At 42.5% G+C, this 12581-nt stretch overlaps 1 protein-coding gene across 7 annotated transcripts in view; it reads right to left on the reverse strand.

The window, feature by feature from the left end:
• Positions 1-12581, reverse strand: part of wasf1 (WASP family member 1) — a 52719-nt gene that overhangs the window by 31561 nt on the left and 8577 nt on the right. Inside the window, exon 1 of one of the 7 annotated variants that reach the window (XM_071479292.1) lies at positions 563-584. The exons of the other annotated variants lie outside the window; for them this stretch is intronic. The gene's annotated coding sequence lies outside the window, so the exon portion shown is untranslated. Of the gene's footprint in view, positions 1-562; positions 585-12581 lie in introns of those variants that run through there. 7 annotated transcript variants of the gene reach the window in all.

Raw genomic sequence — 12581 nt, forward strand, 5'->3', positions numbered from 1 at the left:
TCTTAGGCCCAGTTCTCCTCCATTCACACCAACAGCAAAAACAAGAAGGCCTGCGATAATCCACAGTCAGGATATGTTTACAGAAATCATAATAGGTTGACTTAATGTACCCCTTTGCACTTAATACACCTTAACACCTCAAAAAGCCACAACTACTGTTAACCAGTAGAAGAACATAAACCTGTGCCAGCTGCTCTGTGAGGCTGTGAATGTCAGCATGCTAACATGCTCACAACGACAATGCTAATATGAAGATGTTTGGCAGGTGTAATGTTTACAAAGTTAAGAGATTATCAGAGCAACTGGCCAACAATAAATCCTGAGGTGCACAGACATATCTGTACTAAATTTCACCTGAAACCACCTAATAGATATTTCAGTCTCTGGAGCAGCCCCTAATTTGTCCACCCCAAGAGCCAAGCCGCTAACATGGCAAAAAATTTCACATATAAGTGCCAGTATTTAAACTTGTACAATATGAGAGATAAGATGAATAAAAGAAAAGCATGATAGCAACATGATGTCAAAGGTGAAGTTGTGCGAGGACAGAAACAACATCTACCTCTCCCACCATCCCTCTCCGCTGTTAGCCTGGTTTTAATTAGAGGAAGCATGTGCATCGATGTGGAGATCAGGTGCACAGACGGACTGAGTGATAGACTGGGCAATGATAGTGTCTCGTTAAAGCTGATTAAACTTTTATTGACGTCTGGTTCTTTTAATATCTTGCTGTATTCTTAGCAGTGTTGCTGTCACTGAGGAATAAATATCATTATTGACCATATCCATAAAAATGCAGGGCAAGGAAGGCTGTTCTAGGGAGTGGCCCAGCTATGGACGGTTACAGGAGAAAGAAAGGGGGAGTCCAGTAAAAGGTTTTGTTGAGGTGATTCATCATGGAAGCAATTTAAATGGGGGCATCAGTTTCCATAAAAGGAAAGAATGGGAACATGCACCTCTCTCTAAGCCATAGTTAAAGTGGTTTGAATGAGGTGTGAGGGTGATGTTGCTGTGACACAAACCCAAACAGAGCACCAAGTCCCTGCCCACCTCTAAAATAACAACTAGGCTGCAAAGATTTTTTTTTTTTTTTTTTTTTTTTTTTACCTCCTTACACAGTCTCTCCATCACCCACACACATACAGCACACACACTCTCCATTCCTCCCTGATTGGGATCATCTCTTGACCCAATGCGCGCTGACATTTTTCACAGCCTCTGGTGGTCTTAGTGAAGGATGTTTAACCCCTGAGCTACCACTTGCCAAGCTGGAGGTGTAAATTGTTACTCTGTTGACCTTTTACACACAGGCCCAACACGGCTGAATGCAACATCTACAATATCAAACCACAATCTCAAATTAAAAATTGCAGGTACTTAAAGACAAAGGTGGGCATTTAGGGAAATACACTTTCTTGCTGAGTTAGCTGAAAAGATTGATAATGCTCTTATGTCTGTAGACCAGTAACTTCTTGGAGTCTCTGTTAATAGCAAGGCAATAGGGCACCAACCAAGAAACAGTCCGACATATAACCATCTATACAGTAAAAGCAGTTTGTCATTTTTACACTTCAGTTTTTGTCTGGATCAAAGAAACGAGACACAATATGTTAATGAGTGAGCTTTAGAGGTGTCGGTAGGTGGGGTTTGTTACCTTGGACAGAGCCAGACTATCTGTTTCCCCTTTTCTGGGCGGTGCTAAGCTAAATTAGCAAACTGCTGGCAGTATCAGTCATCTCATCTAACTCTCAGCAAAAAAAAGAAATAAGAATATTTCCCCAAAGTGTTAAACCTTTCTTTAAATAGATACAAAGCATCAACGATAAAAAAATTTTTAATGTTAATCTTATTTTTTTTTTCATCTTCATCCCAACTCTCTGAGCAGAAACATGCTCCTCTCTTGGGGTTAACATGGGTTTAATAGAGAATCAATATGGCATTTTTTTAGCTTTATTCGCCTCATTAGTTTACTTTATGAGAACAGTAAGTGTTCCTGTATTTTGCACATTCAGCACATCTCTGGGCTACAGGTGTGCAGACAGAAGTATAGACAGATTAATCGGACGGCAAACAAAAATTAAATCAGTCAATCATAACTCTGTATATTTCTTTGCCATGTATGTACACTATCTTATTTGACACAAGCGCAGAGAAACGCACACACACACACACACACACACACACACACGTGCGCGCGTGCACACGTGATGATGACAAATGTATCTTGCGGGCGAGCTCGCACCGTCTTTGTACCCCTCCCCCCTGTGCTCATCTCTCTCTTCAAGGCTTCTCTCTTGTTTCATCTTCTTGTAAAGGAATGTTTTGTCCTTTTAGCAACTTTCCTCCTACTGAGTGGGTCACATGAGTTATTTCTCCAGATGACAGAGAACAGATTTGTCTAAACCGGGAAACAAAAACAATGTTTTAGGGGGAAGTGGAAAAAAGATGACACAGACAGAGAAACAACCATTTTAGGCTGTGGTGGAAGACAAAGAGATATTTAAAAGAATAATAGAAGCTTTATTTTCATATGACTTTATAGAAAACAAATATTTCATGGATGGCAGAGAAACAGAGCCATAAGGGGGGGGGGGGGGGGGGGGGGGGGTTGATGGATTCAAAAACAAAGCAGCAGTAGATGAAAGAGAATCATCATTCACCCCAACCCTCAAAGCCATATAACATGAAAGCAGATAGAAATAGGTGTTAAGTGATGGTATTGATTCTGCCAACCTGGACTCCTCAGGGTGAGCTATTCAAATAGCCGGGATGCTGACAGTTTCCTCTATTGATCTCAAATAGAGATTTATGAATGATTTAAAAATTGCCATGCTTACACTGAAGTGGTTGAGAGGTTCTGTGTTTCAAAGTCATCCACAAAATCAGGAATTCAGGTATGAAACTTGCCTCTCTGTTCCCAACTGTACCCTCTACACTTGTGCTATGTGCCCCACTTTCATCCCTGTTTTCAGTCCCCAGTTTGTGAAAGCAAGGTTACAAGGTTGGTTTTTGGTAATCTATAATCTATCAGAAAAACACAACCTGTGAATGACAGGTTGTTACATTATAATAGACTCACTTACACTCATTTAATGGCACACGATTAGTGAGTAAACACTGTTAACTTGCCGTTCATTTCAAACAATTTCTCCGTCTGTCCCGGCACAGCGCAAACGGGTTTATGTGTGTGATCAATGACTGCAGCATACATTTGCTGCTTTGCTGATTGGACACAAGTTAACTCAAGACTGCTATCCACAGGAGGGGGGGGGTGTCTCTACACACAAGCACTCACACATACTGTATGGAGACACACACACACACACACACACACACACATACATGCTGCATTTGTCCACTGAGACTTCCATGTCATATTATGATATGATGACATATGACAGCGCCTTTCCCATGCGAACAGTGCTGTCATTTGTCATGGGCTCCCATATGAAAACTGGAGAGATATTTTACTTTAAGTTGAAGAACAAAAAAGGAAAACAGACATTTACAGCAGCAACAAGCCCGGAAGGATAGATGATTTCTAATGCGCAGGTGTAGTGTGATGATAACGATCTTGAGGTGTCAGGACTTTTCTCAGACTGCAGAGTGTGTTGCCGAGGAATTAATTACTTGTAAGGAACCAAGCGGGCAGCCAATTACATGTAAGAGCAGTCCACTGATGCCATGACTGAGATGTTGATACGGGTAACACATAGCAGCCGACTCCGACCTAATAAAAGTAGCCATCTGGCAAGCTTTGACTCCAGCTTTTGCATATCTGGAAAACCAGGGGCCTTTCACATCGACCTGGATTAACAGTCTTGCAGACAGAGTTTGCATATAAAACGACCGCTCCTGAAACTCTGAACACAATAAATGACACTGCTCAAACTGAATCAGGAGATGGATGTCCAGACTGAATGATTAGCCTAAGTCAAGCACGTCAAGTCAAAGATACATTTATATGTTCTGCAGCCGAGGTTATCACTCACTCTTGCCTGACCAGACTTTAACACTAAATCTGGTGTTTAAAAAACGTCTGGTCACACTTTAAAGCCCATAGATGGGTGAGTGGGAATCTCTTCAGCTCGCCTGTTTAACAACTACTCTCACCACACCAACAAACAGACCATTCTCACTTTTAGCTAATGGTCAATCATGTTCAGTGACGTCTGTGGTCCCCAGCTGAGATGTTTTATTGGGCTGAAAGCGTACGAGGCATTTATGACTGCCTGGTGATTAGTCTGAGACAAATTCCTGACTATTCAGCACAATAGCTAGTCTGTGAAAGAAAGGATGTAGATGACAGAGCTAACAGTGAGAAAATTACACTTTTTCATTCTCAGTTTGATCCTGATTCAATCAAGTGAGAGCTGTGGTTTCCTCTCTTGTTCCCCTGACTGTGCCTTGTCAGTAAAATAGAGAAAGCCTGTCACCGCAGTTCATACAAGGATCAAATGATCAGGGACGTTCACTGCACAAAGAAATACGTCACATACCTGCTATTTCCCTTCCTTTTCCTTCTTTTATTTTTCCATCCAGGCTAACCTCTTGGCAGCCTCTTCCCTCTTGGCACACCCCTTTACCACTGTCCTCCTACTTCTACCGTCCATTCATCTTGGGTGGTGCTTCCCGCTGTCACCTAACACCATGGCAACGGCTGCAGTGGGATGTCATTGGTCACTTTATAATACCCCAAGAGATGCAAAAGCAAAGGAGGTGGGGGGGGGATGAAAGGGTGAAGGGGGGACAGAATGAGCTAAGATCAGGGTGATGTGTAAAAACAGTGATGGCAAATGATGAATGAAAGCAATATGAGACAGAGAATAAGAAGGGAGGGAGATCTGGGGACTGCTCATCCATTGTGTTTGAACACAAAGCAGGGTGAGGGACGACACGTGCCAGTGGAGAGCAGGGGGCCTCCAGTGGTGCGGCTCATTGCACTTGGGACAATATGTCCAAATAGAGGCTCCAATGAATCCTAATGGAGCATTTGTTCACTCATACTGCCACACAATATGCCTGCAGACCCCTTAATAGAGAGGAGGTCAAGGGCCTTTTATTTGGAGGGCCTGGAAGAGACACCAGGCCCCTTGATTCGGCATCAGCCAGGATACACACACACACACACATACACACACACAAATTGAAAAAAAATAACCAGAGTTTCCTGTAGTTTTTTTTTTTTTCTGTAAATTGCAGAAGGAACGCTTTCCACCCAGAAAGCAGGAAAAAAATAGCAAAGACATGAACAGGCACTACATGTCCAGAAAGCACAACTAACATCCAGCAGTGATGCAGTTCCTTTAGCCCCAGTTTGTCCACTCAGTCGCTGTTCCCATGAAACTGGAAAATCACATGAAGAGAGAGGCAATAGAGAAAGCAACTAGCTGGAAATCAGCAAGTGAGCTGGCTGGAATTGGAATGAAATGGTCTCTGCCTTTTCAAACAAGAGAGATGTCATCTTTAAGTGATGTAAAACTCTCCGTCTGATTTTCCCACTGGATCACCATGGAACAGAATCCAACACATGGCCGAGATTAAGAGTTGGGTCCTGGGACTTACATACTGAGTGCACAGCTTGTGTGGGGTTCACCAAGTCAAATTTATGACTTTTAATAAAAGTATGAAAGTATGACTGAAAACCAGTAGGCACGATACAGCCTAGAATTATTTATTATCGTACCACCTCTTTTCAGTATTTCCAAGTGCTATATAGCAATAATTTCAAATGATATAATCAAACAGTATCTAATTTATAACATTTTTAATGAAATTGGATCTGTGAGATGTGGATAATGGATGGATAGATAGATTAACCGCATAAAAGCAACTGCAAGGGCTGGAGGTTTGTCTTTTACTTATTTACATCCTGTACAACCTGTAAGGGCCAATAATTCAGTTTCTTGGACAAGGCCCATGTGTTAATCAAGATCCTCGAGTTATTTAGTGCCACACTCACCTAATGAAAGCCTAAAAACGAAGTCAATTTACAATAACTCTTTGATGTCGCTCTTTTTTTCAGAGCTGACTCACAGCTTGAAGAAGGCTGCATTTTCTATATCAAATTAGCCTGAATGTTTTGTCCTTCTCCAGTGCTTCAGGGAGCTTGTTTCTTTCTACAATAAGAACAGCTGCAAACACAAAAAACACTGACATCTAATCAAGGAAGCTGGCAGAGCCACAGCAGCCAATGGCAGAGAGAGCAGAGATCAAACTGGCAAAGTTCACCAGCAGCTGGTTTACATCAGTGATGCAGATATGCGGAGCAGGACAACCACCACAGCTCATTTTCCAAGGAAAACAAAGACGGAGGGGAAAAAAATGTACATTTTCAAACTCAAAAATGATCAAGCAGAACACTGTTTCCTTTAGCTGGTTGAAATACTTTCTTTGTGACTGTAGAGGCTCATGAGAAAAATAATATGTCTAGCTCATCTTTTTTGTTATTCTAATGAGACAGCTATAAATTTTTAAGTGCTATTTGTTCTTTCATTTTCTCTCTCATTAGCACATAAGGCTGGGATTACATCTGTATTCCCTTTAAAACAGCTCAAATACCCAGACACTTCTTATCACTAGATAATAAAACACTTTATTTGCCGTCTCCCTGTGGCTGTAACTGAATCGGGTGTCCTTGGGAAGTTAAAAATGACTGATATTTTTGAACTGATAAAATAGTGAAACAAAGAAGACCTGATGCTGAACTTGAGATCACTGTAGATTTATCTGATGGCCCACCTCACTCCTGTGCTTTCACTAGACCTAGTCTCAAAACATCTCCCCCGATACCTTTCTGATGTTGGAGCTGGGTGCTGCGTCTGACAATTTTTGTAATTTTTTTGTAATGCAGGCACTTCAAACAAGAATAGCAGAAATGTGCAAAAGTAAGAAAGAAGGCACTAAAGGACTTTCCCCCCCAAGCAAAGCAGTGCAAGACCATGGATTCCTTTGAGCACAGATTGTCTAAAATTTGTCCAAATTTGGTTATCTCACCTCTCACAAGGATGGTTTTCCCCCCACCTTTGAGAGAGGCAATTCAGAACACCCATCAGCTCTTTTCCTCTCAGACTTGGTCATACAACCCAGTTAATTTCCGAGCATACCCTAGTTTTATTGCTTTGCTGCGGTTGGTGGGAGCAGACTGTCGAATTTGACAGGAGAGCTGGCACATTTGCACAGTGAGAGGTCCCTGGTGCACATGTGCAGAACGAAATAATATGCACAAATACGCTGATCATGTTGCAATTCTCAGGCAGCAGCCATCAAAGTTCTATGCAAATAGTAGGCCAATATCGCTGAAATAACCTGACACACACATCAACCCCTCCATCTGAGACGACAACATCCCAGTTCCCCGCAACCCCACTCCCTACCCATCACAGCATCACGTTCGCAGAACTTATCATAGCATGTGCCAGTGCGTCTTCTTGCCAATTAAAATTCTGTACCAGCCAGTGCCCCCTCAGAGGTGAGATGACACCTTGAAGGCCCTCACCAGTGAGGTGCTATAACATACAGACACAAACAGACCTCTCCTTAGGCTAAAAATACACCTGCCGCACCAGCGCTGTCAGGTTGGGCTCAAACAGCTATGCTAACTAGGTTTGCCGGTGGTGGGGAACTTTACAGAGTGCTTCTGGCAAGGGATACCAGTACATAATAAACTTATTTCCTTGCCTCAATAATTTTGAATATTTGACTGCGCTGTATTTCTCTTGATACTCTTCTTGGCACACTGTCCAACCTGTGCATAAACAAAGGCTGTATGGTGTTGTAAGCTTTTTTTTTTTTTTTTTTTTTCAAGCTGCAGACTTGCTTTTTTGTTTTTTTTTTCCCTCACCTGAGCTTGGTAGTTTGAGCCCCCGAGTCAGTCCATAGCCATTTTTCATGTACATGTAGCGGTCCCAATCAGGCAGTGGTGTGAAGAAAGGCAGTCATTTAGCACTATGCCCTCCCTCCCCTCTTGACACAGCCAGCATCCTGGAACGCTAACACTGAGCTGGTACTCAGGTATGGCACAGATCCATTGGCTGGCTTGCTTTCTGGGCCGTTATAATGTCGCCTGGCAGTAAGTTTCAGGAGCTGCTTCAGACAACAAGAATAAACACTAACTGCAATGCTGACTGCAGAAAATGCAAAATCACAATCCATAGGTATTACTGGTTGTTTTTTTCTTTATTTTATTCAAATTAACAATGTAGAAATAACTGTTACCATATGTATCACATTTTATATTGCCATTGCAATGATCTATAGAAATATTATTTCCCTCCATATGGCATCAAAGAATGAAAACATCCTCAAACCAAGTATTTTCTATGTGTATGAATAGAAACAATAAATTTCTGTTTACCATACGTCACATTCAGAGCATGATCAATGATGAACCTTATACTGAATGAGTAGCTGGACACGGCCCACACTGAATTTCTTACAAAGAGATTAACTTGCTTTAGACATTCATTTAGCAAACACGCTTAATTCCACTGTAGACGTGCACAACTAAATATTCATGGAGGCCTGTGTGCCAACATCAATGAGTAGAGTGTCTGATGAACAAACAGACTCAAAGAAGTTTATCTGCTGAGTGCACAGAAACCCACTGGTATGAATAATGAAAGCCTGCTGCTCAATAATAAATGTCTGCATGCTCGCACTGTGCAGCTGCGCTTGTTTGGCCTGTGAGGGAAATTTCATTATACCAACTCCCTTGCTGTTCATACAGACGTGAAGGACATGCACACAAACCAACCACTGCAGCAAACCCCTGTCTGCTCGAACCGAACAGAAAAAAGGAAAAAGATCACCAAAAAGCAGGCACACATGCGTACTCACAAACCCAAGGCACCGGGACGCTTTTCAAGCCAGCCAGCCAGCTTGTTAGGAGGGCGAAACACTTAAATAAAGTGGACATGCCTGCCAAGTGAAACTCGAGCTGTTCCATTCATCGCGTCCCCTCATTTGGGAGTCAGCAGATAATGTAAGGGTGTTGTCCCTCATGAACACACAACTGTTTTGTCACAGAAGATGAACCCAGTCTCCCCAGCTACATAGTACCATCAGGTGACTCTGTGTGTATATCTCTGTGCGCTATATTTAATCTACTTTCTGTCTGCATGAAAATGAGGAAAGTTATAAGTTTCAAGAATACTTTCACCTTCTGTTGCAAGTTAAAAAGAAAAAAAAAAGTTTCCAAGCTCCTGTGCAGAGATGGAGGATGTCCAGAGCTGTGGAGGGGAAAGTACAGCAAAGCAAGTGAGGGAGAGAGAGAGACAGCTTGAGGCACAGTTAGAGAAAAAAATACAAAAATGCGTGGGTGGTATTGGGGGAAAGGGAGAGAGAGAGAGAGATCATCTTCTCTCATTGAGATCAATGCCCACACCGGGGGCTCAGTGTGTCAGGGCAGAGAGGCAGGATAACGATTGAGAGAGGATTTCTGTTTTGGAGTAGCAGTTTATACCTCACTTATACTGCAGTTTTTCTACACTATATTGCAGTACAGTAGGTATTGTGATTCATTACTGTTCAGTGTAATGTGATGTACTGTTTCACATTCATCTGGCTGCAGTAAATATCCCAGAGGGGAGCATGTCAAAATTAATCCCACTTAGAGTGTAAGGACACATGAATCACATGAATCTGAAGGGCCCTCTACTCGCTCACCTTTTCATTTCCATTGCTTTATCACACCTCTCTCTATCTACCTATTGCTCCTCTTCTATCAATTTCCTTTGATCTACATCTCAGAATATGTCATGGTCAGAGAATGAAAAGAAGCACGGTTTTAAAGTCTGCTGATATAGCTTGGAGGCAAAGGTTATTTCAGTCTCTCACGCACCACTGCCTCTTACACAGAGGGAAAACATGTAAACACAGGCAAAAAAGAGCTGTTAAAATCTTTCACTTTAAAAAGGTGCTGACAACAGCTTGGCAACTTTTGATACTAGCTAACAATTAACTTTTCTTTTAAATGTACATCATCACATGTAATTGAATCTAAAGTTACTAAATGAGGATGACACCAACACAATGCTTTAAAACAAACCTAAACAAAATCTAGATATCACAGCAGTCACCATGTTCATAAAAACAATGCTTATTGAGCAGGGTCAATTGCATCCCAGCAACAGATTCAACAACCTATTCACAGCCATTCAGCGAACTTAGTGGGACATGGCAGCAGCGTGGGGTGGATATGTGAGGAAGACAGACAAGAGGGGAAACAGGGAGGATTTGTGGGATACACTAGACTGATCAGACAGTTCCCAGGGCAGCTGTGCAAACCTCTTGAGCTTGTGCGCTATGTTGCAATGTGTGTCTGTGCATGAGAGACGATTCTGGGAACAAAGTGCTGGCAGAGCAGAGTGGTGATGGTTAGTGAAGGTGCCCTTGCTGTGAGGAGGCCTGAGGCAGTGCCAGTGGGTACAGAACAGCAGGACTGACCGCTGGGATGACACCAAGTTCTGGTTTGATCAATTCTTTATTGATTCAAACATTTTCTAATGAGGGGGAAAAAAGGAGATATTTCACCGTTAAAACATATCAGTCCTCACTGTTGGACAGACTGTGTGATGGACAAACATGTTTCTAAATTAGCTCAGAAATCTATTTTGCATTCTTTCAATGCAGCTCCTTGTTATGTATAGCCCACCAAATATGCCAGCATAGGTCTGGCCATGTAGGAAAAATAAAACAACTAAAATATCACGTAGTTATTCATTAAATATCTGAAAACTATTAATTCCATAAAACTGCATTTATTGTGTCAAATACAAATCTGGGTTGAAAATTACTGAAGCGACATATATTAATGCATCATTGCCAAATACTGGATACCACATATATCTCTCACTCACTCACACACACACACACACACACACACACACACACACACACGGTTGGTCACTGTCCTCGGGACCTTCTTCTATCTATAGAAACAGCGTGCTCATTAGGGGTCAAAAGGTCAGCTGCAGGCACCATGTGACCTATGTCCTCATGACATCTCAGCACCCCCACGCCACCCACCTCCTCATGCACCCACACACAGTCCTGACAGCTATGCTTAAAAATGCCACTGCAAGGCAAAATGGTGGATGAATATTCACTGCATGCAAATGGAAAGGGAACTGTGGTGGGAGGAAAGGATGAGTCTCTACAGAGCAAAGGGGAGTAAAAAGGACAAAATGTGGTCTAACAGGCTTGAATTATTGGCGCTAAAGAAGACTGACTCAATTACGGCCTCGGCCATCCACTTACTCTGCCATTACATAGAACAAGATACTGATTCTCAGTGCCTGCCAGGCAGTTTTTACAAGGAGCAAGACGAGATTTTTCAGATTGTGGCGGACTCTTACTTAAGGTGTCTGTGTTATTCAGTTCATTACGATTGGATGGAGACTAGTTTGCATTTGAGAAGGGAGGATCACAACCGAGACAAGAGAGACAATACGGTCTTCAGTCCACACAGCTGACACACACAGGCATGTTCCGCTCGTCCATATAGATTTGATCATTGGATCAAGCCTGATGCTATGTCTGGTCTGGTGAAGGTGATACGGGTGACAATGGGACAGAGAGGATGGAGACAAAAGCACCTCTCAGTCCCCTTTCTCCCTCTTGCTTTTGGCTGTCACCAGGCATTGTGAGGCTCTCTGCTTGTCTCCAATCGACACATCTTGAAAGGGAAGCAAATCAAATTCTTCCTGCAGGTACAAAGGCCCCTCGCTCCCCTATTCTCTCCCCTTGGTTCCCTCTATTTCTTCAGCTTATCAGTGGGCATATTTCAAGCCCCCCAGTATTCTCTTCAGTATTTTGTGAGGCTAGTATGTGTGTGTGTGTGTGTGTGTGTGTGTGTGTGTGTGTGTGTGTGTGTGTGTTTAAGAGAGAGACAGAATCCACAGTAGCTGTTATCGCTGCTCCCACATGATTCCTTGTTATCTATCCTGGTCATTCAGACTTTGGCTTGTCTGTTATCCCCCTCATCGCTGCACCCCCTGAGTGTGAGTCTGTGTGTGTGTGTGTGTATCCGAGTCATCATAACTTTGTCTGTCAGTCACAGTAGGATCGCTCAAAAAAAACCAAGAGCTCTCTCAGTCCTATTCCAATTAGATAAACACCCACTCAGCCTGCTTATGGTCCACCTCCTCTTGTTACCCACACAGGAGAGCCCTTCACCTCACAACCTCTGACGTAGCTCCAGATCCTGACCACACATAGACACTCAACAGTTAAGCTCATTATTTGACTGAGTTGTTGCACTAGTTATTGCAAACTCCAGGAAGCTCTTGAATAATTTTTGATTCCAATCAATTGCTGGAAAACATGTTCCACCCTGTTTTCTACTCCTCAGTAAGCACAGTTTGAGGGTTTAGATGCAGTAAGATGTCTACATATCTAAGACAACATATCTGACTGAAAAGTTAAAAACATTTTTGGCTAGATCGCAACAGTGCAGCCAGGCTTTTAAATGTTTTCTTTAAACCAGCCGCGGGATAATACACGCTGCAGTCATGTCCTCTACAACGGTTAAAGAGCTTCATTTTCTTTTTTTGGCAATTTACCTTTATTGACTTGGACAG

The sequence above is a fragment of the Trachinotus anak genome, unplaced genomic scaffold (genome assembly GCF_046630095.1).
Source record: "Trachinotus anak isolate AG129_WGS33_773 ecotype Australia unplaced genomic scaffold, CSIRO_AGI_Tana_v1 ptg000005l, whole genome shotgun sequence".
Classification (NCBI taxonomy): Eukaryota; Metazoa; Chordata; class Actinopteri; order Carangiformes; family Carangidae; genus Trachinotus; species Trachinotus anak.